Source organism: Chlorocebus sabaeus, chromosome 14 (genome assembly GCF_047675955.1).
Source record: "Chlorocebus sabaeus isolate Y175 chromosome 14, mChlSab1.0.hap1, whole genome shotgun sequence".
NCBI lineage: Eukaryota > Metazoa > Chordata > Mammalia > Primates > Cercopithecidae > Chlorocebus > Chlorocebus sabaeus.
Genome location: NC_132917.1, coordinates 31,372,875 through 31,400,272, shown reverse-complemented (window position 1 = coordinate 31,400,272; position 27,398 = coordinate 31,372,875). Strand labels below are relative to the sequence as shown.

General features: G+C 37.6%; 1 protein-coding gene across 7 annotated transcripts in view; it reads left to right on the top strand.

Moving 5' to 3' along the window:
- The window catches only part of SRD5A2 (steroid 5 alpha-reductase 2), a 284,751-nt gene that overhangs the window by 124,505 nt on the left and 132,848 nt on the right, over positions 1-27,398 (top strand). For all 7 annotated transcript variants that reach the window (XR_012095253.1, XR_012095257.1, XR_012095258.1 and 4 more), the window contains one exon: positions 19,594-19,745. The gene's annotated coding sequence lies outside the window, so the exon portion shown is untranslated. The remainder of the gene's footprint in view (positions 1-19,593; positions 19,746-27,398) is intronic.

Below are 27,398 nucleotides of genomic sequence, written 5' to 3'. Positions count from 1 at the left end.
AGAATGAGTTTGAAGAGTTGACAGAGTAGGCTTCAGAAAGTAGGTAATAACAAACTTCTCCGAGCTGAAGGAGCATGTTCTAACCCATTGCAAGGAAGCTAAAAACATTGAAAAAAGGTTGGATGAATGGCTAACTAGAATAAACCGTGTAGAGAAGACCTTAAATAACCTGATGGAGCTGAAAACCACAGCACAAGAACTTTGTGATGCATGCACAAGCTTCAATAGTTGATTTGATCAAGTGGAAGAAAGGATATCAGTGATTGAAGATAACATTAATGAAATAAAGCGAGAATACAAGATTAGAGAAAAAAGAGTAAAAAGAAATAAACAAAGACTCCAAGAAATATGGGACTATGTGAAAAGACCAAATATACACTTGATTGGTGTACTGGAAAGTGACAGGGAGAATGGAACCAAGTTAAAAAACACTCTTCAGGATATTATCCAGGAGAACTTCCCCAACCTAGCAAGGCAGGCCAACATTCAATTTTAGGAAATACAGAGAACACCACAACGATACTCTTGAGAAGAGCAACTCCAAGACACATAATTTTCAGACTCACCAATGTTGAAATGAAGGAAAAAATGTTAAGGGCAGCCAGAGAGAGAGGTCGGGTTACCCACAAAGGGAAGCCCATCAGACTAATAGCATATCTCTCGGCAGAAACTCTACAGGCCAGAAGAGAGTGGGGGCCAATATTCAACATTCTTAAAGAAAAGAATTTTCAACCCAGAATTTCATATCCAGCCAAACTAAGCTTCATAAGTGAAGGATAAATAAAATCCTTTACAGACAAGCAAATGCTTAGAGATTTTGTCACCACCAGGCCTGCTTTACAAGAGCTCCTGAATGAAGCACTAAACATGGAAAAGAACAACCAGTACCAGCCACTGCAAAAACATGCCAAATGGTAAAGACCATCGATGCTATGAAGAAACTGCATCAGTTATCGGACAAAATAACCAGCTAGCATCATAATGACAGGTTCAAGTTCAAACATAACAATATTAACCTTAAATGTAAATGGGCAAGTGCCCCAATTAAAAGACACAGACTGGCAAATTGGATAGTCAAGACCCATTGGTGGCCGGGCGCGGTGGCTCAAGCCTGTAATCCCAGCACTTTGGGAGGCCGAGACGGGTGGATCACGAGGTCAGGAGATCGAGACCATCCTGGCTAACACAGTGAAACCCCGTCTCTACTAAAAAATACAAAAAACTAGCCGGGCGAGGTGGCGGGCGCCTGTAGTCCCAGCTACTCGGGAGGCTGAGGCAGGAGAATGGCGTGAACCCGGGAGGCGGAGCTTGCAGTGAGCTGAGATCCAGCCACTGCACTCCAGCCTGGGCGACAGAGCGAGACTCCGTCTCAAAAAAAAAAAAAAAAAAAAAAAAAAAAAAAAAAAAAAAATACCCATTGGTGTGCTGTATTCAGGAGACCCATCTCACATGCAAAGATGCCCATAGGCTCAAAATAAAGGGATGCAGGAAGATCTATCAAGCAAATGGAAAGTGGGGAAAAACAAAAACAAAAAACAAACAAACAAAAAAAACAGGGGTTGTAATCCTAGTCTCTGATAAAACAGACTTTAAACCAACAAAGATCAAAAGAGACAAAGAAGGCCACTACATAATGGTAAAAGGATCAATTCACCAAGAAGAGCTAACTATCCTAAATATATATGTGCCCAATACAGGAGCACCCAGATTCATAAAGCAAGTCCTTAGAGACCTACAAAGAGACTTAGACTCCTACACAATTATAATGGGAGACTTTAACTCCCCACTATCAATATTAGACAGATCAACGAGACAGAAAATTAACAAGGATATTCAGGACAGGAACTCAGCTCTCGACCAAGTGGACCTAATAGGCATCTACAGAACTCTACATCCCAAATCAACAGAATATACATTCTTCTCAGCACCACATCACACTTATTCTAAAACTGACCACATAATTGGTAGTAAAACACTCCTCAGCAAATGTAAAAGAACAGAAATCATAAGAAACTGTCTCTCAGACCATAGTGCAATCAAATTAGAACTCAGGATTAAGAAACTCACTCAAAACTGCACAACTACATGGATACTGAACAACCTGCTCCTGAGTGACTACTGGGTGAATAAAGAAATGAAGGCAGAAATAAAGATATTCTTTGAAACCAATGAGAACAAAGACACAATGTACCAGTACCTCTGGGACACATTTAAAGCAGTGTGTAGAGGGAAATTTATAGCACTAAATGCCCACAAGAGAAAGCAGGAAAGATCTAAAATCAACACCCTAACCTCACAATTAAAAGAACTAGAGAAGCAAGAGCAAACAAATTCAAAAGCTAGCAGAAGTCAAGAAATAATATCAGAGCAGAACTGAAGGAGATAGAGACACAAAAAACCGTTCCAAAAATCAATGAATCCAGGAGCTGGTTTTTTGAAAAGATCAACAAAATAGACCACTAGCAAGACTAATAAAGAAGAAAACAGAGAAGAATCAAAGAGACACAATAAAAAATGATAAAGGGGCTATCACCACTGATCCCACAGAAATACAAACTACCATCAGATGACACTATAAACACCTCTACACAAATAAACTAGAAAATCTAGAAGAAATCGATAAATTCCTGGACACATACACCCTCCCAAGACTAAACCAGGAAGAAGTTGAATCTCTGAAAAGCCCAATAACAGGTTCTGAAATTGAGGCAATAGATAATAGCCTACCAACCAAAAAAAGTTCAGGACCAGATGGATTCACAGCTGAATTCTACCAGAAGTACAAAGAGGAGCTGGTACCATTCCTTCTGAAACTACTCCAATCAATAGAAAAAGAGGGAATCCTCCCTAACTCATTTTATGAGGCTAGCATCATCCTGATACCAAAGCCTGGTAGAGACACAACAAAAAAAGAGAATTTTAGACTAATATCCCTGATGAACTTTGATGCGAAAATCCTCAGTAAAATACTGGCAACCCGAATCCAGCAGCCCATCAAAAATCTTATCTACCATGATCAAGTTGGCTTCATCCCTGCAATGCAAGGCTGGTTCAACATATGCAAATCAATAAATGTAATCCATTACATAAACAGGACCAACAACAAGAACCACATGATTATCTCAATAGATGCAGAAAAGACCTTTGACAAAATTCAATAGCCTTCATGCTAAAAACTCTCAATAAACTAGGTATTGATGGAACATATCTCGAAATAATAAGAGCTATTAATGACAAACCCATAGCCAATATCATACTGAATGGGCAAAACTGGAAACATTCCCTTTGAAAACCAGCACAAGACAAGGATGCCGTCTCTCACCACTCCTATTCAACATAGTGTTGGAAGTTCTGGCTAGGGCAATCAGACAAGAGAAAGAACATGATTGTATATTTAGAAAACCCCATCTTCTCAACCCCAAATCTCCTTAAGCTGATAAGCAACTTCAGCAAAATCTCAGGATACAAAATCAATGTGAAAAAAATCACAAGCATTCCTACACACCAATAACAGACAAACAGAGCCAAATCATGAATGAACTGGCATTCACAATTACTACAAAGATAATAAAATACCTAGGAATCCAACTTACAAGGAATGTGAAGGACCTCTTCAAGGAGAACTACAAACCACTGCTCCATGAAATAGAAGAGTACACAAACAAATGGAAGAACATTCCATGCTCATGGATGGGAAGAATCAATATCATGAAAAAGGCCATACTGCCCAAGGTAATTTATAGATTCAATGCTATCCCCATCAAGCTACCAATGACTTTCTTCACAGAATTGGAAAAAACTACCTTAAAGTTCATATGGAACCAAAAAAGACCCTGCATTGCCAAGACAATCCTAAGCAAAAAAAACAAAGTTGGAGGCATCACACTACCTACTTCAAACTATACTACATGGCTACAGTAACCAAAACAGCATGGTACTGGTACCAAAACAGATATATAGACTCGTGGAACAGAACAGAGGCCTCAGAAATAGCACCACACATCTACAACCACCTGATCTTTGACAAACCTGACAAAAACAAGAAATGGGGAGAGGATTCCCTATTTAATAAACGGTGCTGGTAAAACTGGCTGGCCATATGTAGGAAGCTGAAGCTGGAACCCTTCCTCACACCGTATACAAAAATTAACTCAAGATGGATTAAAGATGTAAATGTAAGACCTAACACCCTAAGAACCCAAGAAGAAAACCTAGGCAATACCATTCACGACATAGGCATGGGCAAAGTCTTCATGACTGAAACACCAAAAGCAATGGTAACAAAAGCCAAAATAGGCAAATGGGATCTAATTAAACTAAAGAGCTTCTGCACAGCAAAAGAAACTACATCAGAGTGAACAGGCAACCTACAGAATGGGAGAAAATTTTTGCAATCTACCCATCTGACAAAGGGCTAATATCCAGAATCTACAGATTTACAGAACTTAAAGAGATTTACAAGAAAAAAATGACTCTATCAAAAAGTGGGCAAAGCATATGAACAGACACTTCTCAAAAGAAGACATTTATACAGCCAACAGACATAAGAAAAAATGCTTATCATCATTGGTCATCAGAGAAATGCAAATCAAAACCACAATAAGATACCATCTCATGCCAGTTAGAATGGTGATCATTAGAAAGTCAGGAAACAACAGATGCTAGAGAGGATGTGGAGAAATAGAAACACTTTTAACACTGCTGTTGATAGCATAAATTAGTTCAGCCATTGTGGAAGACAGTGTGGCAATTTCTCAAGGATCTAGAACTAGAAAAAGCATTTGACCCAGCAATTCCATTACTGGGTTTATACCCAAAGATTATAAAGCATACTACTATAAAGACCCATGCACATATATGTTTATTGTGGCACTATTCACAATAGCAAAGACTTGAAACCAACCCAAATGTCCATCAATGATAGACTGGATAAAGAAAATGTGGCACATATATACTGTGGAATACTATGCAGCCATAGAAAAGATGATTTCATGTCCTTTGCAGGGACATGGATGAAGCTGAAAACCCTCATTCTAAGTGAACTCTCTGAAGGACAGAAAACCAAACACCACATGTTCTTACTCATAGGTGGGAATTGAAAAACTAGAACACATGGACACAGGACAGGGAACATCACACACCAGGGCATGTCGGGGGATGGGGGATAGGGGATGGGGGATGGGGGAGGGATAACATTAGGAAAAATATCTAATGTAAATGATGAGTTGATGGGTGCAGCAAACCAACATGGCACATGTATACCTACATAACAAACCCGCATGTTGTGCACATGTACCCAATAACTTAAAGTATATATATATAAAAGATATCATTTTGACATATGAATTTCATTTCTTTTGGATCTATTCCCTGTAGTGGGATAGCTAAATCATATAGTAGTTTTATTTTTAGGTTTTTGGGGAAACTCCATACTGTTTTCTGTAATGGTTATACTAATTTACATCCCCCACCAACAGTGTGTTAGAGTTCCCTTTTCTCCATGTCTTCACCAACGCTTACATTTTGTCTTTTTGATAAGTCATTCTAACAGGTGTGAGGTGATATTTCATTGTTGTTTTGCTTTGCAGTTTTCTGATAATTAGTTATATTGAGCATTTTTTTCATATACCTGTTGGCCATTTGTATGTCTTCTTTTGATTAATGTCTTATTTTGAGTATATTAAGGTCCCTTAACCATTTTTAAGACTGGGTTTTTGTTTTCTTGCTATTGAGTTGTTTGAGTTCCTTATATATTTTAGATCTTAAGCCCTTGTTATATGTATAGTTTTCAAATATTTTCTCCCATTCTATAGGTTGTCTCTTTACTCTGTAGATTACTTCCTTCGTCATGCATAAGCTTTTTAGTTCGATGTAATCCCATTTGTCTATTTTTGCTTCTGTGCCTATGGTTTTGAGATCATATCCAAAAATATCATTGCTCAGACAGATGCCATGAAGGTTTTCTCCTATGTTTCCTTCTAGCAGTTTTATAGTTTTGGATTTTAAATTTAAGTCTTTAATACATTTTGGGTTAATTTTTGCATATGGTAAAAGATAAGGGTTTAATTTCATTTTTCTGCATGTGGATATCCAGGTTTCCCAACACCATTTATTGAAGAGACTATCATTTTCTCATTGTATATCTTTGGCACTTTTGTTAAAACTCAGTTGGCTGTAAATACATGGATGTATTTCTGGCTTCTCTTACTGTTTCATTGGTCTGTGTGTCTGCTTTTATGCCAGTAACATGCTGTTTTTGTTGCTATAGCTTTGTAGTATATGATACTATAGTTTTGAACCTCATTGTACTATACACAGATTCACTACAGGATATAACTGAGAATACAGGAATTCTAGATCACCCTCTTATTTTACAGACGAAGATAGTTAGGCATAAAGTAAGGAGTTTGCCTAAGAATGGTAGACTTGGGCCTAGAATTCACCCTGAGCTCAAGCTTTTTCAACTTATCAATTTCAAACTATTTTCTACTAGATTGTCCCCAAATTCTTTACCTCCACCCAGATCCTTTCTTGGTGCTACAAGAAGTTTTCTAGATATTTCTGCCTCCATGCATCTTGTGACCTACTTGGATAAAGATTTAAAAAACTAGATTGGAAGATGGTGGATTGGAGGCAGTGTTAGCATGCCTCTCTGACTTGGAAAGACAAAATAGTGTGTAGAGATTCACACTGTGAACTTTTTTCCAAGAAGCAATGCAGGAATTTAACAAAAATTAAATTAAAGTTTGTCTGAAGGAAACCACAGACTCCTTGAAAGAAGTAACAGACTACAACCTACACTGTGAGCTAGGCAAAAATCTGTAAGTCCCCAGAGTGTTAGAGGGTCAAAGACTGCCTCCAAGATACACATCCCTACCAGGGAATCTGACAATCCAAGTTGTGGGGGAGGGCCTTAACCCTACTGAGGGCTGGACTGATTTAGGGAGTGGTGAAAAATATGTAAGGAGCAGCAGCAGGAAGAGCATTGTGTGCATTCCCAGTCTCCAGTGCAGACTGAGGGAAGCCATTTCTGATTCTACCTCACAGGAGATTTTGTGGAAGTCTGCTAGCTAACTCAGGCAATGGCTGTAGTTTGAGAGAAACTCCCTACTGAAATTTGCAATATAATCTCCAGCGATGATGAATTCCACTTGCCAGAATTGTGGGGGAGAGTGGCCAGAACTGTAGGGGAGAGCTGGAAGTGTGCTGCAGCCATGTTTGCAGGAGCTGACACCCTGGCTTTGTGAACAAACTGGGAGGAGTATGGCCTGAAAGCCAAGGTTGCTGTCTCCCCTGTGAAGGCATATGGCCTGGGGCAGTTTTGAGTTCTGAGTGTAGACTGCCTGAAACTTAGCTAGTTGCTGCTAGCAGAACACTGCAGGTGTGAGAACTGCCTTGCCAAGTGCGTGGGAGCAGGATGGGGCTTACTGGCACCTGCTATTCCCCATTTCCTGAGAGAACTCTTCTGTGCAGCTGAGGCAGCCAAGCTTCTCCATAGAACATTACCCCAGTGGCCAGAGAACCAACCCGTGGCCCCTAGAGGGGCCACTGCTTGTCCTGAATGTGAACAGCCAGAGTGGAGACCTGCCTGACCCAGTCCCCATCTGGCTTTGCCTCTGCACTCGCCCTGGTAGCTTAACACAAAGGACAGAAATGTTTGGTGGATTTATAGCCCTGCCTATCACCTGAAAAACCAGAGTACCTCCTCTAGGTAACATAAGGCAAGCACAAATCCCACTGCTGCTACCACAGCTGGTACTATTTTACAAGGGCCACCTCCTGGCTGGAGGTCAGCTAACAATTAACCTCAGCTATCACCATTGTTTGCACCACTCTGGCTAACCAGGAGGTCCTGAGTCTGTCCATGTGACCAGTACATTACTACTGCAACAAGCATTTAAGAAAACCAACAAAATAAGGCTATTTATAACCAAGGAACCTCACAGAATCTACATCACTCCCCTGCCACCCCCATCAGAGCTGGTGCTGGTACCCACTGCTGGGAAACTTGAGGACAGATCACATTACTGAATCCCTTGCAGACATTCCCTGGCACCAGCCTGGAGTGTGGTAGCTCCACCAAATAGCTAGACCCAGAGGAGCAGCAGCATTCACAGTAACCTGGTTCTCAGGGACTCCTATACCTAGGGGTAGAAGGGGTGCACCACATCAAGGGAACACCCTCTGGGACAAAAGAATGCAGACGGCAGGCATTAAGTCCTAAATATTTCCATTGGTGGGAAGTTTCTTTTAGCAGAGGTGCAGCTGTAGTGCTGGGCTCAGTGGGGAAAATCTGCAGCTCCACTTCAACAGTCAGGCAGTCCTGGTACTTGTGAAGGATCTTGGAGAAGGCGACTTATTTTCCTCCTCATCTGCCACTGCAGACATAGCTGGGGGTTCTCCTATGGGTGCTTAGGATGGGTGCATGTATAGAGAGCCTTTCTGGAACACTTTAAGGTGACTGCATTCACACAGGAGGAGCACACTTCAGGTTCAGGCTTGCATGGGAGACAGGGTCACAATCCCTCTCTACTTGGAACATCAACATTTCTGCAGATGAAATTAGGTGCCTGTCTTGTCCGAATAGCCAGAACTCTAGGTCAAGAGTGTGTCTGGGAGGTAGATTGCTTTCCTGCTGGTCTGGCAGGGAAGCTGAGGTGACTTCCACCCTCCCCATTTATAAGATCTTGTGCATTTAACTGAGAGCTTCTCTGACCCCCTCTGTTGAGGCTGGGATCTCTGCCCACCATTGTGTATTGCATTTATTCACCTGCTTTAGCCACAACTGGTTTCTACCAAGGAACACCTCCCCTACTGGCTTGAAGTATGAACTATTCAACCCAGTAAATAAAATACTGGGGAAAGATAAATAAATAAGTGCACATCATGGAAGAATGAGATAAGCTTCAAGAGACCGCTGCCATTCCAGTCCCATAGGGGACTGTGAAGTTTCTCACATACCAAGGACATTGCTACTATAATCAGCATCTGACAAAACCATCATACAAAGATTCTTTATAGCCAAGGAACTCAAATAGCATCTTCACCTTTGAAAGCACCAAGAGCTGAATTAGGCTACAATAAACTACATGCATTAAAGTCACATCCTTAAGAGGGAAAATTTAATTTTAAAAAACACAGTCAAACCAAAAATAAATTCAAGACTACTTAGAAGAATTAGTATACCCAAATGAGAAGGAATCAGAAAAGTAATTTTGGTAATATGACAAAGCAGGGTTCTATAACATCCCCAAAAGACCATACTAGGTCTCCAGCAATGGATTCAAACCAAGATGAAAACTTTGAAATACTAGACAAAGAATTCAAAAAGTTGATTATTAAGCTACTCAAAGAGATACCAGAGAAAGCTGAAAACCAACATAAAAAAAATTAAAAAAAACAATTCAGGACATGAATAAAAAATTTTCTAAAGAGATATTTTAAAGAAAAGTCAATCAGAACTTCTTGAAATGAAAATCACATTAGGGGAATTACAAAATGTAGTGGAACATTTTAACATTAGACTAGAACAAGCAGAAGAAAGAATTTCAGAACTTGAAGGCAAGGCTTTAGAATTAACCCAGTCAGACAAAAAACAAGAAAAAAAAAGAAAAGAAATAAACAAATTCTCCAAAAAATATGGGATTACGTAAAATGACCAAACCTAAGAAAAATTGATATTTCTGAGAATGAAGAAAAAGCAAATGGTTTGGAAAACTTATTTGAGGAAATAAATGAGGAAACCTCACTGGCTTTGCTAGAGATTTAGATATGAAAATATAAGCAGCTCAAAGAACTCCTGGGAGATTCACTGTGAAAAGGACATCATCATATAGTTACTAAGCTAACTAAAGTCAACATGAAGGAAAGAATTCTAAGAGCAGTGAGACTAAAGCATCAGATAACCAATGAAGCAAAACCTAAGTTCCTACTTCTCAGTAAAAACTTACAGGCCAGAAGGGATTTTAATCTATCTTTAGCTTTCTTAAACAGAGCAAATGTCAGTCAAGAATTTTGTATCCAGCAAAACTAAGTTTCATAAATGAAGGAGAAATAAAGTCATTTGCAGACAAACAAATACTGAGTAAATTTGTCACTATCAGAGAAGCCCTACAAGAAATGCTAAAAGAAGTTTCAAATATTGAAACAAAAGGTCAGTATGCACCAGAATAAAATCTCTTGAAAGCATAAAACTCACAGGAGCTATAAAACAATAACATAATGAATAAAACAAAGTAGGTAGCACCTAACATGGTGATGTTAACAGGATCTCTGTTGATGACTGGAACAGGATCTCACATCTCAATATTAACATTGATTGTAAATGGCCTAAATACGCCACTTAAAAAATACTGATTGGCTGCATGGATTAAAAAAATCACAAACCTAATATCTGATGCCTTCAAGAGACTCACCTAACTTGTAAGAATTCATATGAACTTAAGGTAAATGGGTGGGAAAAGATATTTCATGCAAATGGAAACCAAAAGTGAGCATGAGTAGCTAGTCTTATATCAGATAAAACAGACTTTAAAGGAACAAAAGTTAAAAAAAAGACAAAGAAGGTAATTATATAATGCTTAAAAGATCAATCCCACAAGAAGACATTACTATCCTAAATTTATATACACCTAACATTGGAGCTCCCAGATTAATAAAACAATTATTGCTAGACCTAAGAAACGAGATAACAGCAATACAATAATAGTGGGGGACTTCAACACTCCACTGACAGCATTAGACAGATCATCAGGACAGAAAGGCAACAAAGAAACAATGGAATTAAACTACAGTCTAGAACAAATGGACCTAACAGATATTTACAGAACATTCTACCCAAAAACTGAAGAATATACATTCTTCTCTTCACCACATGGAATGTTCTCCAAGATTGACCATGTGATAGGCCACAAAACAAGTCTCAATAAATTAAAAAAATCAGAATAATATTAAGTATTTTCTCAGACCACAGTGGAATAAAACTAGAAATCAACTCCAAAAGAAACACTCAAAAGTATATAAATACATAAAAATTAACCTGCTTCTGAATAATTTTGGGGTTAACAATGAAACCAAGATGGAAATTTAAAAAATTATTTGAAATGAATGATATTAGCAACACAAGTTATCAAAACCTCTGGGATACAGCAAAAACAGTGCTAAAAGGAAAGTTTATAGTGTTAAATGCCTACATTGGAAACCCTGAAAGATCACAAACTGACAACATAATGTCACATCTCAAGGAACTAGAGAAACTAGAACAAACTAAAACCAAAGCTGGCAGAAGAAAAGAAATAACAGAGATCAGAACAGAACTAAATGAATTTGAAACAAAAAATACAAAAGATCAATGAAACAAAAAGTTGGTTCTTTGAAAAGATAAACAGAATTGATACATCATTAGCTACATTAACCAAGAAGGGAGAAGATTCAAATAAGCTCAATTAGAAGTGAAACTGGAGACACTGCAACCAAAAACTACAGATATACAAACAATCATTTAAGACTACTGTGAACACTTCTATGCACACAAACTAGAAAACCAGAGGAAATAAACTCCTGGAAACATACAATCCTCCTACATTAAATTAGGAAGAAGTAGAAAGCATGAACAAACCAATAATGAGCAGTGAGATTGAACTAGTAATAAAGGAAAAATTGCCAACAACAGCAGCAGCAGCGGCAGTAACAACAACCCAGGATGAAATGGATTCACAACTGAATTCTACTAGACATCCAGAGAAGAGTTGGCATGAATCCTACTGAAACTATTCCAAAAAATTGAGAAAGAATGAATCACCTCTAAATCATTCTATGAAGACAATATCACCCTAATGCCAAAACAAGGAAAGTACTTAACAAAAAAAGAAAACTATAGACAAATATCCCTAATAAACATAGATGCAAAAATCCTCAACAAAATACTAACTAATTAAATCCAATAGCACATAAAAAAGATAATACACCATGATCAAGTGGGTTTCATCCCAGGGATGCAGGGATGTTTTAACATACATGAGTCAATAAATATGATACATCACTTAAAGAGAATTAAAAAATAAAAACCATATGATCATCTCAACAGATGCAGAAAAAGCATTGATAAAATCCAGCATTCTTTCATGGTAAAAACCCTCAACAAACTAGGCATAGAAGGGACTTACCTCAAAATAGTAAAAGCCATATATGACAAACCCACAGCCAACATCATACTGAATGGGGAAAAGTTGAAAGCATTCCCCCATGCTTATAACTGGAATAAGACAAGAATGCCCACTGTCATCATTTCTATTCAACATAGTATTGGAAATATTAGCAAGGACAATCAGGCAAGAGAAGGAAATAAAGGGCATCCAAAATGGAAAAGAAGAAGTCAAACTATTGCTCTTTGCTGATGATATGATTATATACCTAGAAAACCCCAAAGCATTGTTCAAAAGATTCCTAGATTTGATAAATGAATTTAGTAAAGTCTCAGGTTATGAAATCAATGTACACAAAGCAGTATCACCACTGTATACCAATAACAGCTAAGCTGAGGATCAAATCAAGAACTCCATTTTTTTTTACAACAGCTGGAAAAAAAAAAAAAAAAAACCCTAGGAATACACTTAGTCAAGGAGATGAAAGATCTCTATAAGGAGAACTACAGAACACTGCTAAAAAAATAATGGATGGCAAAAACAAGTGGAAACACATCCCACATTATGGATTAGAAGAATCAATGTCATGAAAATGACCATATTAGCTAAAGCAGTCTACAGATTCAATGCAATTCCTATCAAAATACCAACATAATTTTTCATAAAATTAGAAAAACAATTCTAAAATCCATATGAAACCCGGAAAGAGCGCAAATAGCCAAAGATATTCTAAGCAAAAAGAACAGATCTGGAGGCATCACATTACCAAACTTCAAATTATACTACTACGGTATAGTTACCAAAACAACATGGTATAATAGTAGACACATAGACCAGTGAAAAATAATAGAGAACCCAGAAATAAAGCCAAATACTTACAACCAACTTATCTTTGACCAAGCATACAGAAATATAAATTGAGGAAAGGACACCCTATTTAATAAACGGTGCTGGGAAAACTGGATAGCCACATGTAGAATAATGAAACTGGATCACTATTTCTCACCTTATACAAAAATAAACTCAAGATGATTCAGAGAACTTCAGATCTTAAGTCTAAGACCTGAAACCATAAAAATTCTAGAAGAAAACCTAGGAAAACCTCTACTGAACGTTGGCCTAGGTGAAGAATTCATGACTAAGACCCCCAAAACAAATACAACTAAAGCAAAAATAAAAAAATGGAACCTAATTAAACTAAAGGCCTCTGTACAGCAAAAGAAATAATCATCACAGTAAACAGACAACCCACAGAGTAGGAGAAAATATTTGCAAACTGCGTCTGACAAAGGACCAATATCCAGAATCTACAAGGAACTCAAACAAATCAGCAAGAAAAGAAAAATCCCATCAAAAAGTGGACAAATGACATGGATAGACATTTCTTCGAAGAATATATACAAATTGCCAATAAACATATGAAAAAATGCTCAACATCACCAATCATCAGGTAAATGCAAATCAAAACTACAAGGAGATACTATCTTACTCCTGCAAGAACGGCCATCATTAAAAAGTCAAAAAACAGTAGACGTTGGCATAGTTATGGTAAAAAGGGAACACTTAGACACTGCTGGTGGGAATGTAAATTGGTACAATCTCCATGGAAAAGAGTATAGAGATTTCTTAAAGAATTAAAAGTAGATCTACATTTGATCCAGCAAACCCATTACTGGGTATCTACCCACAGGAAAATAAGTCATTATATATAAAAGAGCCTGCATGCATACATTTATTGGAGCACAATTCACAATTGCAAATATATGGAACCAACCTCTGTGCCCATTGACCAATGAGTGGATAAAGAAAACATGGTATGTATACATCACAGAATATTAATTACTCAGCCATAAAAAAGAATGAAATAATGTATTTTGCAGCAACTTGGGTTGAGCTGGAGGCCATTATTCTAAGTGAAGTAACTCAGGAATGGAAAATGAAATACCATATATTCTCACTTATGAGAGATAAACTATGGGTACACAAAGGCATACAGAATGACATAATAGACTTTTGAGACTCAGAAGGGGGAGGGTGGAAGCAGGATGAAGGATAAAAACCTACATATTGGATACAATGTATACTACTTGGGTGATGGTTACACTAAAATCTCAGACATCACCATTATACAATTAATTTATCCATGTAACCCAAAACCACTTGTACTCCAAAAACTATTGAAATAAAAACAAAAGAACTAGATTGTGCTTTAGTTGGAAAATTAAGGGTGAAATAGTAATGCGGGGCAGCACAGTAACACAAGGCAGCATATACACATGGCAAGTGAGTAATGAGTGCTGATGTCAGAGGATGCTTCTAGAAAAAGGCACAGAACTAGGCTGGTTGAGTCTTTAGGTGGTTTTTCAGTGGGTTCCTCAAATTATAGTCTTACAGGACAAGAAACTTGGTTTTTCCCATGTTTCCCGAGAGCACAATACTGTTTAGGTCCAATCCACCCAGGTGACATTCTCAAGAGATTACTGTGAAATACAGAAGGCCAATTTATAGGTTTTCAGGGGAGACTATACCTATTTAGGGACCCAGATAGTTGTATGTTTATTCAGAGGATTCTCTCCCTAAAGAAGAGAGAGCCAAACCGTCACCAGCATTTTGCCTGGTGATTTTTGAATCAGAGCAAAGGATACCAGATAGAAGGAAGATTACCTTAATGTGACTAGACCCATCTACCCATCTTGTTCAGTGTCTTCACTGTAACTCCTTTGGACTGGGTGGAATTAATACTACTCAAGCCTGGTATTTGAGTCTTTTTGCTCACATATTTTAATACAATTGGTTATACAACAGGGTTTTTTTTTTTTTTTTTTTTTTTTCAAATTTATTTATACTTTGATTTGATTCGCGGGTCATTCTTCCTGCTTTGATCAAGCAATCATCATGTCCCTTTAGGTCAGGAGACCATCCATTTCATAAGAGTTTTGCTAATCAAAACTTACTTTTAAGTTCCAGGGCATTCCACTGTAGCTCCCAAGTAGGCACCAAGCAAATGAGAAGGGCTCTAGGACAGTGTTTCTCAGAAAGGGAGAATGACTCAGAAAGGGCTATGACTGTGAGAAGGTTTTCCTGGTAAAGAAGTAACTTAGAAAGCTCAGCTAAGGGTGAAATAGACCTGTCAGCCATTTCTCCATGCTAGATGCTAGCTCCTCTATCTCTGAAGGCCCATTCTGAATAGGATTCTCATGTCACCCATGACCTTGGCAGAGTCATCTTTTTTTCTAGGAGCCCAGGTGGAGTGAAATCATCTATAAAAGGTTCACAGAATGGAAGGCACACTTAGGGCAATGCTATAACACAAGGGAGCTTCTAGGCTTAATATTTTGCTAAGGGCTGTTTGGAAACACACCTTTGGCTGTGGCCTCTACAGTGTTTTCTCTAACTTGTCCTTCCCACTAGTCTATTGACTACGTTTAGAAATCTTGCTGAAGGAAAGTGTTGCATTATGAAACAATCACTGTTTTTGTGCTTTTAACATACTTTCCCCCCAGCCAGGATCTGTCTTTAAGGATGGGTGGTGTATTAGTCAGGGTTCTCTTATAGGGGAGTTTATTAAGTATTAACTCACACTATCACAAGGTCCCACAATAGGCTGTCTGGTAAGTTGAAGAGCAAGGAGAGCCAGTCCGAGTCTCAAAACTGAAGATGTTCGAGGGCAGGAAGCATCTAGTATGGGAGAAAGATGTAGGCTGGGAGGCTAGGCCCATCTTGCCTTTTCACATATTTTTGCCTGCTTTAGTTTCTCTGGAAGCTGATTAGATGGTGCCCACCAGATTAAGTGTGGATCTGCCTTCCCTAGCCCACTGACTGAAATGTTAATCTCTTTTGGTGACACCCACACAGACACACCCAGGATTAATACTTTGTATCCCTCAATCCAATCAAGTTGACACTCGGTATTAACCGTATTAACCATCGCAGGAGGAGAGCATGAGCTACTTTCCAGGTAAGAGCCACCTGACTTCAAGCCCTTTCTTTGTCAGGTTGCTTTTGGGGTCTGTGCTCACTCTGGCACCACAAATTCTGATAAACACCAAAGGAAGCAGGTTGAGGGAAAGGAGATCTATTGGAAAAAGCACAGTGAGGCCCACAGTTGAGGCCCCCAAATGGCCACAGGCTTTTCTCTGAAGAAGCCATGGATCCCCCTCCTGAAGACAAAGCTAGCTCAGCTTGAATGTCAAGTGTGGCTATGGGGCACTGAGCCCAGAGTTTGACCTTTGTTCTGGAACAGAGGTCTCAGATGCACGCTCCCAGGACTGTGCCTGTCCACAGTGATGTTTTCACTGGGATGCAGTGAACTGTCAGTGTCAGGTCATCAACTGTTTTTATTTCTAGAATGGAAAAGGCTTTCTTTTATTCTGTAATTGTATTTTTCTACTTTTTAATATCAAAAATATTTCTTGTATGAAATTATTATAATGGCAAACATTAGCTTTTTTAAAAAATATATTCAATTAGCAAAGTAAAAAGTTGGCAATCCTTGGATCTTAATTTTTAAGAAAATTAAATTTAGTCTGTGAACCTCACTTTTTGACCAAGGAAAAACTGGTTTCTCAGAGGCTGGGGATTGATTAGTAGGAGGGTTTTTTAGAAGACATGGGTTTAAAGCTCTTTGCTTCTAGATTCATTCATCCCCCAGTCCTCCCTTGCACTGTTCCTTTCTTAGACCTCATCTACCCTTAGCCGTGACCCAGTTTCCTCATTGTGCAGCCCTACTTCTCCAAGAACATAGTGAACTTGGCCCGGCAGAGCTGTGGTTTGTGTCCACCCCCATAGCTTATGTCCTTTGATGTTTATAGTTCTGCCTGACTAATGGCCTGTCCATTCTCCTTCAGAACACATAAGGTGATGTCTTCCTGTTCTTCCTAATGGCATTTTTGGCCCACTACTATGAAAAAAGATCACATTAATACATAAAGTGCCCCATGGAACAGATTCTAACTTGGAGATATGATTTAAAAGCTCTGTATAACCCTCAAATATCTTTAAGAAAGGTCACTTTAATTCCCACTGATATTTTATTCAGTGGTCTTCCAGAAAAAAAGAAAAATTAATTTTTACCTGGAAGCAGTAGTACATTAGCATAGTTTATTAGAGCTGTTTAGCCCACTATCATGAAAAAACTTATTGATAATCATTTTCTTATCTAGCACATCACAGGGCCTTGAGGAAATCAGACATGGGCAAGTAGGAAATTGGATGGGGTGATGTAGGGATGAAACTGATTGTGCATTAGAGTTTTATTCTACTCTGGATGGAGAAGGTTGCTGAAAAAACTCATGAAGTGTTTATGAGTGTACGTGTGTGTGTGTGTGTGTGTGTGTCTCCAAGCACAGGGAGGTAATGAAGACTCATGAATAATAAAACAGGAGCTAAAAGAAGGTATTATATGCCAAAAATATATGGATTAAGGGCATTAGCCACAAACATCTGCCTGCTTCACAATTCTGTCCAGGGTTGGCCTGAAGGATGAGGAATAGGCCTGCCTTTAACATTTGTGGGGCTGAGTAAAGATCACATTAATGCCCTAATTACATATATCTAAATATTTAAAAGGTGTAAATTAAACCAGTGAACTATTAAGTAAAATCTGTTCTTTTCTCTTTTTTTTTTTTTCATTTTTTTGAGAGGATCTCACTCTGTTGCCCAGTCTGGAGTGTAGTGGCACAGTTACAGCTCACTGCAGGCTGACCTCTCAGGCTCAAGTGATTCTCCCACCTCAGACTCCTGAGTAGCTAGGACTACAAGCATGTACTACCACACCTGGCTATTTTTTTTTTTTTTAATTCTTTGTAGAGATAGGGTCTCACTGTACTGCCCAGACTGGTCCTGAACTTTTGGATTGAAGTGATCCTCCTCCTCAGCCTGGGAATGCTGGGATTACAGATGTGAGCTACCATGTGTGGCCAAATCTATTCTCTCTTAACTTGACCAACATACAGTTGATTTTTATTATTCATGGATTCTGTCTTTTCAAATTTGCCTACTTGCTAAAATTTATTTTTGACCCCAAAATCAATACTTGGAGCACTTTCATGGTCACTGATGCACATGCACAGAGTAGCAACAAGTATGAGTTGCCCAATGTGTGTGTTCTCAGCTGAAGTGCCATGTTGTTCACATTTTTGTTTTTTGTTGGTGGTGGTGGTGATTTTGTTATTAAAAATGGCCCCCAAGTGTAGTGCTAATGTGCTGTCTAGTATTCCTAAGTGGAAGAAGGTTGTGATGTGCCTTATGGAGAAATACAAGTGTGAGATGAGCTTCATTCAGGCGTGGGTTATAGTACTGTTGACCATGAGTTCAGTGTTAATGAATCAACAGAAGTACATGTAAAATGAGGTTATGTATTGATTAGCTGGCAAAAATGCAAAACAAAGTTAAATATTAATCAGTTGACAAAAATGTTGTGATCAAAACTTTTGGGAACCTAACCCTGTATATCTCCTGGGGTAAGCAATCAACATTCAATAATTCATTGTTCACAGTGACTTTATAGAACATAACTAGTATGAATTATGTGAACTGATTAAACTTCCAATGTGACAAAATTAAAAAACATGTGTAAGGCTATGATTTTTATTTGACTGGAGCTCATGAAAACATCATTGAATTTAACTTAATTATATCAAGTGTGTCTGGATATTTTGTTGATAGGCCTATGATATTTGGATAGATAATAAGAACGTGCACAATTCATTAGCTGTTATAGCTAATTTTACAATATTTATTTGTCTTGCCTTCATTTCATCAAAATCACTAATTACATTGTTACAATCAAAATTTTTACCTGTTCTATTAACATTAATGATTAAAAAATTTTAAATTTAACTATGTTTTAAGTGAATATAACATGAATATGTTTTATAGTAAAGTATAAGTTTATATAAGAAAAAATTTAAGATTCTATATATTACATTTATTTCTTTTAAAATATTAGATATTATTTACTATATAAAAATTAAATTATAATTAATGGATATCAGCATTTAAAATCAGCTTTAATGAATCAAATTTTTAATTTTATTATTTGAAAATATAATTCAACCATTGAATATTTTTATAAAAACAAAACTATTTGTCGTTCAAAGCTCATCAGTTGCCAATCTATTGTTATCATTATAGATCTACATTTATATATACACAAAATGTGATTGTCTAATATTTCTTTCTAGTTGCCGTGTAGAACTGTTGCAAACATTGTGATTACTGAATGCTTCTGAATTAGAACTTGAGAAGCAAGAAAATGAACTTGACATTACTTGGAAACAATACTTTCTTATTAAACAACTCTTCTTATTGAAGAGTTAATTGTCTCATGCTATATAGGAAGAAGTACTTTAAAACTAATTAATTTGTATCTTCTTTTATCTAAGGGTTTTTGTCACAAATCCTTTTCACACTCTGAGTTCCTTTACATCTCTGGTTCTTATGTCTGCAGTGAAACAACCTAGTGAGATCCAGGACAGCGTCCAACTTATATTAGACCAACTTTCCTCCCTATGACATTAATAGCTGGGGTATGGATCTGTCCGAGTGACATGTAAACTCCAATCAAATCACCAACTGGCCTCAGAAATGCACACATACAAGGTAAGACTCCAAGAAACTTCGCAACAACAGCCAGAAAGCTAAAAGAGCTGAAGAGAGATTTTGGTGGGTGCCTACTTCAGTAGATTTGGAATTTGGATTTTAATTCCTGCCAAATGAGAGTGATTGGATGAACACCTTGGCCTTCCCATTGAGGGTTCACATCTTAGAAATAAATACAATATTACAGGACTAAATGATTTTCCCCAGGACTAAGGGTGATACCAGAATAGAGCTACTCTTAAAAACAAAACAGACCAGGCACAATCCCTCATGCTTGTAATCCCAGCACTTTGGAGCATCACTTAAGCCCAGGAGCTTGAGATCAGCCTGGACAACATAATGAAACCTTGTTTCTTACAAAAGATTTAAAAATTAGCTGGATATGGTAGTGTACACCTGTAGTCCTGGCTACTCAGGAAGCTGGGTGGGAGAATTGCTCGAGCCTGGGAGGTCAAATCTGCAGTGAGCTGTAATTCACCACTATGCTCCAGACTGGGTGACAGAGTGAGACTGTATTTCAAAAACAAAAACATAAACAAACAGAAAAAACAACCTGCAAACTAAGTCTTCACAAGTTCAAAGTGATGAAGAAGAAGAGGGATCAAATTTAGGGTCTCCACAACATGTCATTCACCATGTTCAATAGATAATACAGAACTCTCAGATGTTAAAGAAACAGGAAAATATGATCCAAGGTCAAGAGAAAAATCAGTTTATAAGAACTGACTATAGTTACTCAGATGTTTGAAAAAGCAGAGAAGTACTTTACCAAGATATGTAAAAGAATCTATGGGAAAAATGTTAAGAGTGAACAGTCAGGAAATTTTAGAAGATATACAGGCACTGTAAAAAACATTCTAATGAAAATTCTACAACTGAAAAATGAAGTGTCTGAAGTAAAAAATTGGATGAGATTAGTAGAAGTTTGGTCGCTATAGAAGAAAGGATTATAAATTTGAAGACAGGTCAATAGAAATCATCCAAACTGAAGTACACAGAGAAAAAATGGTTGAAAAATAGCAGAGTCCAAGTGATCTATGGGACACTACTGAATATATATTGAAGTTTCAGAAGGAGAGGTGAGGGAGAATGAGGAAAAAATAGTTGAAGAAATCTTGGTAGAAAAATTTCCAGATTGGGTAAAAAGATACCAATCTGTGATCCAAGAGTCTTGGAGAATCCCAAACAGGATAAATATACAGAAAACTAAATCACTAAGAGTCAATTGCTGAAAACGAAAGGTAAAAGACATTTTAATATTTGATACAATTCTTCATTGGTCTCTTGTGTTTCTACACATCTGATCAAGAGAGACTAATTTCCCTTTTGTTCCAGACTACCTTTTCAAGGATGGTTGTATATCAAACAGCCTTGGAAGATAGGGTGTCTCCTTGTGTAGCAGAGGACAGATTTGTTTACTGCTCAGTGTAAGAAATGTAATGTCTCCCTCCAGGACCAAAGTCTGGCAGGCTTACTGAAAGGCAACTCTTAGCTTGCTACTGAGTTCTTGTGTAAACTGAACACCTGACCATGGAGGCATTGTGTTGTGTCTCTCTGCCTTGATATAACCATTTTTGGGTGTGTTAACTCAGACTCAATGAGTAGGAATCTAAGAGCTCTACTTGTCAAATGAAAATGGTATGTTCAAAAATGTAGCTGGCCAGATTCCAGTGGTATCTTGGCCTCACATGAAAAAGCACCTTTTATTCCTTTGGGAGAAATTTCATCTCCCATTTTACTGCCTGAAGCAAAACTACTGCTCAATGGGCCCTTGAATCACCAAGGTTTAGTTAACAGGTGGCTAGACTAAAATCTGACCAACTTGAGCTGTTGTCAATGGCCTGGCATTTGGTATGCCACACAGAAGTAACACACTGGTGGATTAATGGAACCCTTCTTTGGGGCCATGAACCATGAGAACAAACTGTGGCTGCCAACTGAACTGTATGAATTACTCATAGATGCCTACAGTAAGGGCCCATTTTTTTTTTTTTTTTTTTTTTTTTTAAAGAGCAGCATGGGACTCTATTTTGTTTATGTTACCATATTTTATTTAATCAATCTTTTATGCTTGAACATTTAGATAGCTTCCAATGTTTTGCAATTACAAATAATCCTTTAGTGAATAAACCTCTTGCATATGCATACATTTTACTTAATTTTTTATAGTAGTTTTAGGTTCACAGCAAAATTAAGAGGAAGGTACTAAGATTTCCCATACACCTGCTGCCCCCATCTGTGCATAGTGTCCCCCATTACCAACATCCTCCACCAAAGTGGTAAAATTATTGACAATTGATGAACCTTCATTGACACAGCATAATCACCCGAAGTTCGTAAGTTTACCTTAGGGTTCAGTCTTGTTGTTCATTCTATGGGTTTGGACAAATGTACAATAACATGTATGTATGACTCATGCACATGTGTTTTTGTATCACTAGAGGTGTATCTTTAGAAGTGGGGTTGCTAAGTCAAGAAGTAAATGCATAATTTTGTCAGATATTGCTATATTCTCTTCCAATCGGGGTTATTATAGATTGCATTCCCACCAGCAATCTATAAAAGCTCTTTTCCCCTCTGTATCATTGCCTGCAGGATATATTGTCAATCTCCTGAACTTTTGCCAGTCTGAAGAGTAAGACATGGTGTCTTGGTGGTTTTAATTCTTGTTTTTCCTTTGTCTGACTTCCATTTCAACAACATTCTCTATGACCACTTTAAAAAATTATAATTGTATTTTAATTAAGTAGAGATATGGAAGATTTTTTAAAATATCAAATTCTGTAGAAGAAATCTACAGTTTATAGTGTGAAATGAAAAAAAGCACTGCAGAAGAAAACAAACAAAACAAAAAGAATTGCAGAAGAAAAGATTAATGAGCTAGAAAAAATAGAAGTAGAAACTAACACAAATGAAACATTCAAGGAAAAAGGAATTTAAAAAATAAAAAGACCCTCAGTGGAAAAACTTTAAACACCCTACTATATGGGTAAAAGGAATTACCATTTTTTATTTCTTTTTAATAGTTTTTTTTCTAATTCCGTGAAAAATATCACTGGTAGTTTGATAGAAATAGCACTGAATCTACGAATTACTTTGGGTAGTATGGCCATTTTAACAATACTGATTCTTCCTATCCATGAAAGTGGAATGTTTTTCCATTTGTTTGTGTCATCTCTGATTTCCTGTGCAGTGATTTGTAGCTCTCCTTGAAGACATCCTTCACTTCCCTTGTTAGCTGTATTCCTAGGTATTTTATTCTTTATTGTGAATGGGATCACAGTCTTGATCTGGCTCTCAGCTTGGATGTTGTTGGTATATAGAAATGCTATTGATTTCTGTACATTAATTTTGTATTCTGAAACTTTGATGAAGTTGTTTATTAGATCAAGAAGACTTTAAGCAGAGACTATGAGGTTTTCCACGTATAAAATCATATTGCATGCAAATAGGAATAGTTTAACTTCCTCTATTCCTATCTAGATGCCTTTTATTTCTTTTTCTTGCCTGATTGCTCTGGCTAGGACTTCCAGTACTGTGTTGAATAGGAGTTCTGAGAGTGGGCATCCTGGACTTATTCTGGTTTTCAAGGGGGAATGCTTGCAGTTTTTGCCTATTCAATATCATGTTGGCTATGGGTTTATCATAGAAGGCTCTTACTATTTTGAAGTATGTTCCTTCAATGCCTAGTTTGTTCAGTTTCAACATGAAGTGATGTTGAATTTTATTAAAAGCCTTTTCTGCATCTAGTTCTGTTTATGTAATAAATCACATTTATTGATTTGCATATGTTAACCAACCTTGAATCCCAGGAATAAGGCCTACTTGATCTTGGTGGATTAACTTTTTGATGTGCTGCTGGATTTGGTTTGCTAGTATTTTGTTGCAGATTTTTGCATCTATGTCGGGATATTGGCCTGAAGTTTCCTTTCTTTGTTGTGTCTCTGCCAGGTTGCAGTAGCAGAATGATGCTGGCCTCAAAGGATGAATTACAGAAGAGTCTCTTCTCAATTTTTTGGAATAGTTTCAGTTGGAATGGTGCCAGCTCTTCTTTATACATCTGATAGGAATTGGCTGTGTATTCATCTGGCCCAAAGTTTTTTTGGTTGGTAGGCTTTTCGTTACTGATTCAATTTCAGAGCTCATTATTTTTTCTGTTCAGGGTTTCAGTTTCTTCCTGGTTCAACCTTGGAAGATTGTATGTTTCCAGGAATTTATCCATTTCTTCTAGGTTTTTTAGTTTGTGTGCATAGAGATGTTTGTAATAGTCTCTGAGGATTTTTTTTTTTTTAAATTTCTGTGGGGTCAGTGGTAATGTCCCCTTTGTCATTTCAGATTGTGTTTATTTGGATCTTCTTTCTCTTTTTCTTTATCACTCTAGCTAGTGATCGATCAATATATTATTTATTCTTTCAAAGAATTAATTTTTGGTTTCATTGATCTTTTGTATGATTTTTTGGTTTCAATTCCCTTCAGGTCGGCTCTGATTTTAGTTATTTCTTTTCTTCTGCCAGCTTTGGGGTTGGTTTGCTCTTGTTTTTCTCATTTCTCTAGGTATAATGTTAGGTTATTAATCTGAGATCTTTCTAAGTTTTTGACGTGAGTGTTTAGTACTATAAACTTTCCTGTTAACACTGCTTTGGCGGTGTCCAATTCTCATATGTTGTTTCTTTGTTTTCATTTGCTTCAAAGAATTTTTTGATTTCTGCCTTAATTGTTTACCCAAAGGTCATTCAGTAACAGGTTGTTTAACCTCTATGTTGTGTGGTTTTATCTTCTCAAATTCTTCCACAGAAGCTGGTTCTCTGAGGCTACTACTTCTAGACCTACAAACTTTCAAGTACTTTTTCCGTAGTCAGGGTTTTGTTTCCAGGCTGTGTTTGGTATTTTTTTGTATTTATTATTCTCCTTTTTTCTTCTAGAGATGATTTTTGTTTGTGTTTCTTCTAAGTTCTCTCCTCCCTTTTCTTCTTTTTCATGATGACTTTTCATTTCCTTCCCACCCCCACACACTCTTCATACCCACAGGATTGTGGTTGTGGCAGAGGCTGTTGGTAGAAACTGTTGGAATTTGATCCTTTATTTTTCCTGAAAGTCTAGTTTATTTCTCTACTTGAGTTTTTTACATTTAACTCTTCAATCAATTTGTAATGGTAAAGTAAGGATTTATCTCTAATTTTTTCCTTAAATAGCCTATTTTTCAAAACCATGACATGTCATAATATGATTAGTTTTTTATTATTTGGGTCGTGGTGGTTACTTTATTAAATACTGGGGTCTAGTTCAAGAGAATCTATTGGCTGAACATGGTAGCTCACACCTGTACTCACAATGCTTTGAGAGCCTGAGGAAGGAGAATTGCTTGAAGGCAGAAGTTTGAGGATGAAGTGAGCTACGATTGTGCCACAGCACTCCACCTGGGAAACAGCCTGTCTCAAAAACAAAACAAACAAAAAAATACCTATCATAAATCATTAAATTCAAATATCAGTACCATAATGTATTACAATCCTTTCAAATATAAACTTTTAATATTAGATGTATGGAAAAATTCTGAAGATAGTCTAGAAAGATTTCTCATACCCCACATCCAGTTTTCCCTATTATTAACACTTTATATTGTCATGGGACACACATTTGTGTGCACACAAGAAAAGAACCAATATTGACAGGTTATTATTAACTAAAACACACATTTTGGGCCGGGCGCGGTGGCTCAAGCCTGTAATCCCAGCACTTTGGGAGGCCGAGAGGGGCGGATCACGAGGTCAGGAGATGGAGACCATCCTGGCTAACACGGTGAAACCCCGTCTCTACTAAAAAATACAAAAAAATTAGCCAGGCGAGGTGGTGGGCGCCTGTAGTCCCAGCTACTTGGGAGGCTGAGGCAGGAGAATGGCGTGAACCTGGGAGGTGGAGCTTACAGTGAGCCGAGATCGCGCCACTGCACTCCAGCCTGGGCGACAGAGCGAGACTCCGTCTCCAAAAAAAAAAACAAAAAAAACAACAAAAAAAAAAAACAAAACATACACACATTTTAGTTAGATTTCCTTATTTTCAAGTGAATGTCCGTGTTGTGTTTCAGGATCCTACCCAGGATACTATACCGTATTTAGTTGTCACGTTTCATCAGGATCCTCCTGGTTTGTATTTACTTTTTTGTGACAGTTTCTCAGATTTACTTTGTTTTCAATGACATTGTAAGTTTTGAGAAGTATTATTCAGTTATTTTGTGGAATGTTTCTGAATTTGGATCTGTCTGTTTTCCCCCCATGATTTTACTGGGGCTATGGATTCTTAGGGAAAGAATAAAATATAGGTAAAGCGTTGTTTTCAACACATTATATGAGAGGTACATACTATCAATATGACTGCCTTAGTCTGTTCATGCTACTGTCCCAAAATACCTGAGTCTAGGTAATATATAAGCAACAGAAATTTATTTCTCAAAGTTCTGGAGGCTGGGAAGTCCAAGATCAAGGTGGCTGTAGGTTCAGTGTCTAGTGGGGTCCTAGTCTCTCTGCTTCAAAGATGGTGCCTTGTTACTGTGTCTTCCTGAGGGATGAATGGTGTGTCCTCGTATAGCAGAATGGTGGAAGGGCAAAAAGGGCATCAACTATTTTCCTCCAACCTATTTTTTTTTTATAAGGCAGTAATCCATTTATGAGGGCAGAGCCCTTGTTACTTAGTCAATTCTCAAAAGATCCCATTTCTTAATTCTACCACAATGGGGATTCAGTTTCAACATGAATATTGAAGGTAAATAGAGGGAAAAACATGTCCAACAAGTGGATTCTGAGGCATTTTTAAGTCTAGAGGTCAAGAAACTGAAAAGGGATCATCAAAGGAGGATGAGTAGAACAGCCAATACAGTAGATGGAAACTATGGGAATATGATGTGTTGAGAGCCAAGTAAAGAAGGAAAGCATTGATGAATCAAACCATTTATCTTCTCTGCTCCGTCCCCAGTATGCAAAACTATGCCAGAAGGAATGGCATTGCTTGGTGTCCAACACATTCATGATCTCCAAAAATAACTTTCACTACTATTCACTGTTGTGGCTCTTCTAAACCTTCACCCCTCATGATTCCCTTTCCTTCAAGATGGTTTGTCTTCTGCTTCACAGAGAGAATGGATATGATCAGGTTTTAACTTCCCCAGCTTATCAGTTTTGTACTTCTATCTGTCTGTATGTGCATCTGCTTTCATCTTCCTCTCTCAGTGTCAGAGGATGGGTGGACTATTTTCTGTTTAAGATGTCCCCCCACAGCCAGCATTTTTGTTTAAGTCCCACAAGTCCCCTGTTGAAAATTGCTTATTAGTTTTCTTTATCTTTATATTTTTAGTTTCTTTCTGTCCAGTAGGTTCTTTCCAGTGGAGTGGGGGAAGCTGAACTGAGGAAATGTAGATGAGCTTATGCTTATTGTTTATTTATTCTTCTAAAGTGTGGAGGGGAGTTCTGCCTACCCTTAGGGAGAAAACAGCATTGAAGCAATATTTCTAGTTCTTCCCACCACTTCCTCCCACTTCCTCAACATGAGTGGGACAATTTTTCTTGCTGGTGAGATCAGGGCAAGAGGAAATGCTCATGAGTGGTCTGTGTTTTTGCCTTCTCTCCTGTATAGCCAGCTGTTTTGATTGGTGAGATGTGG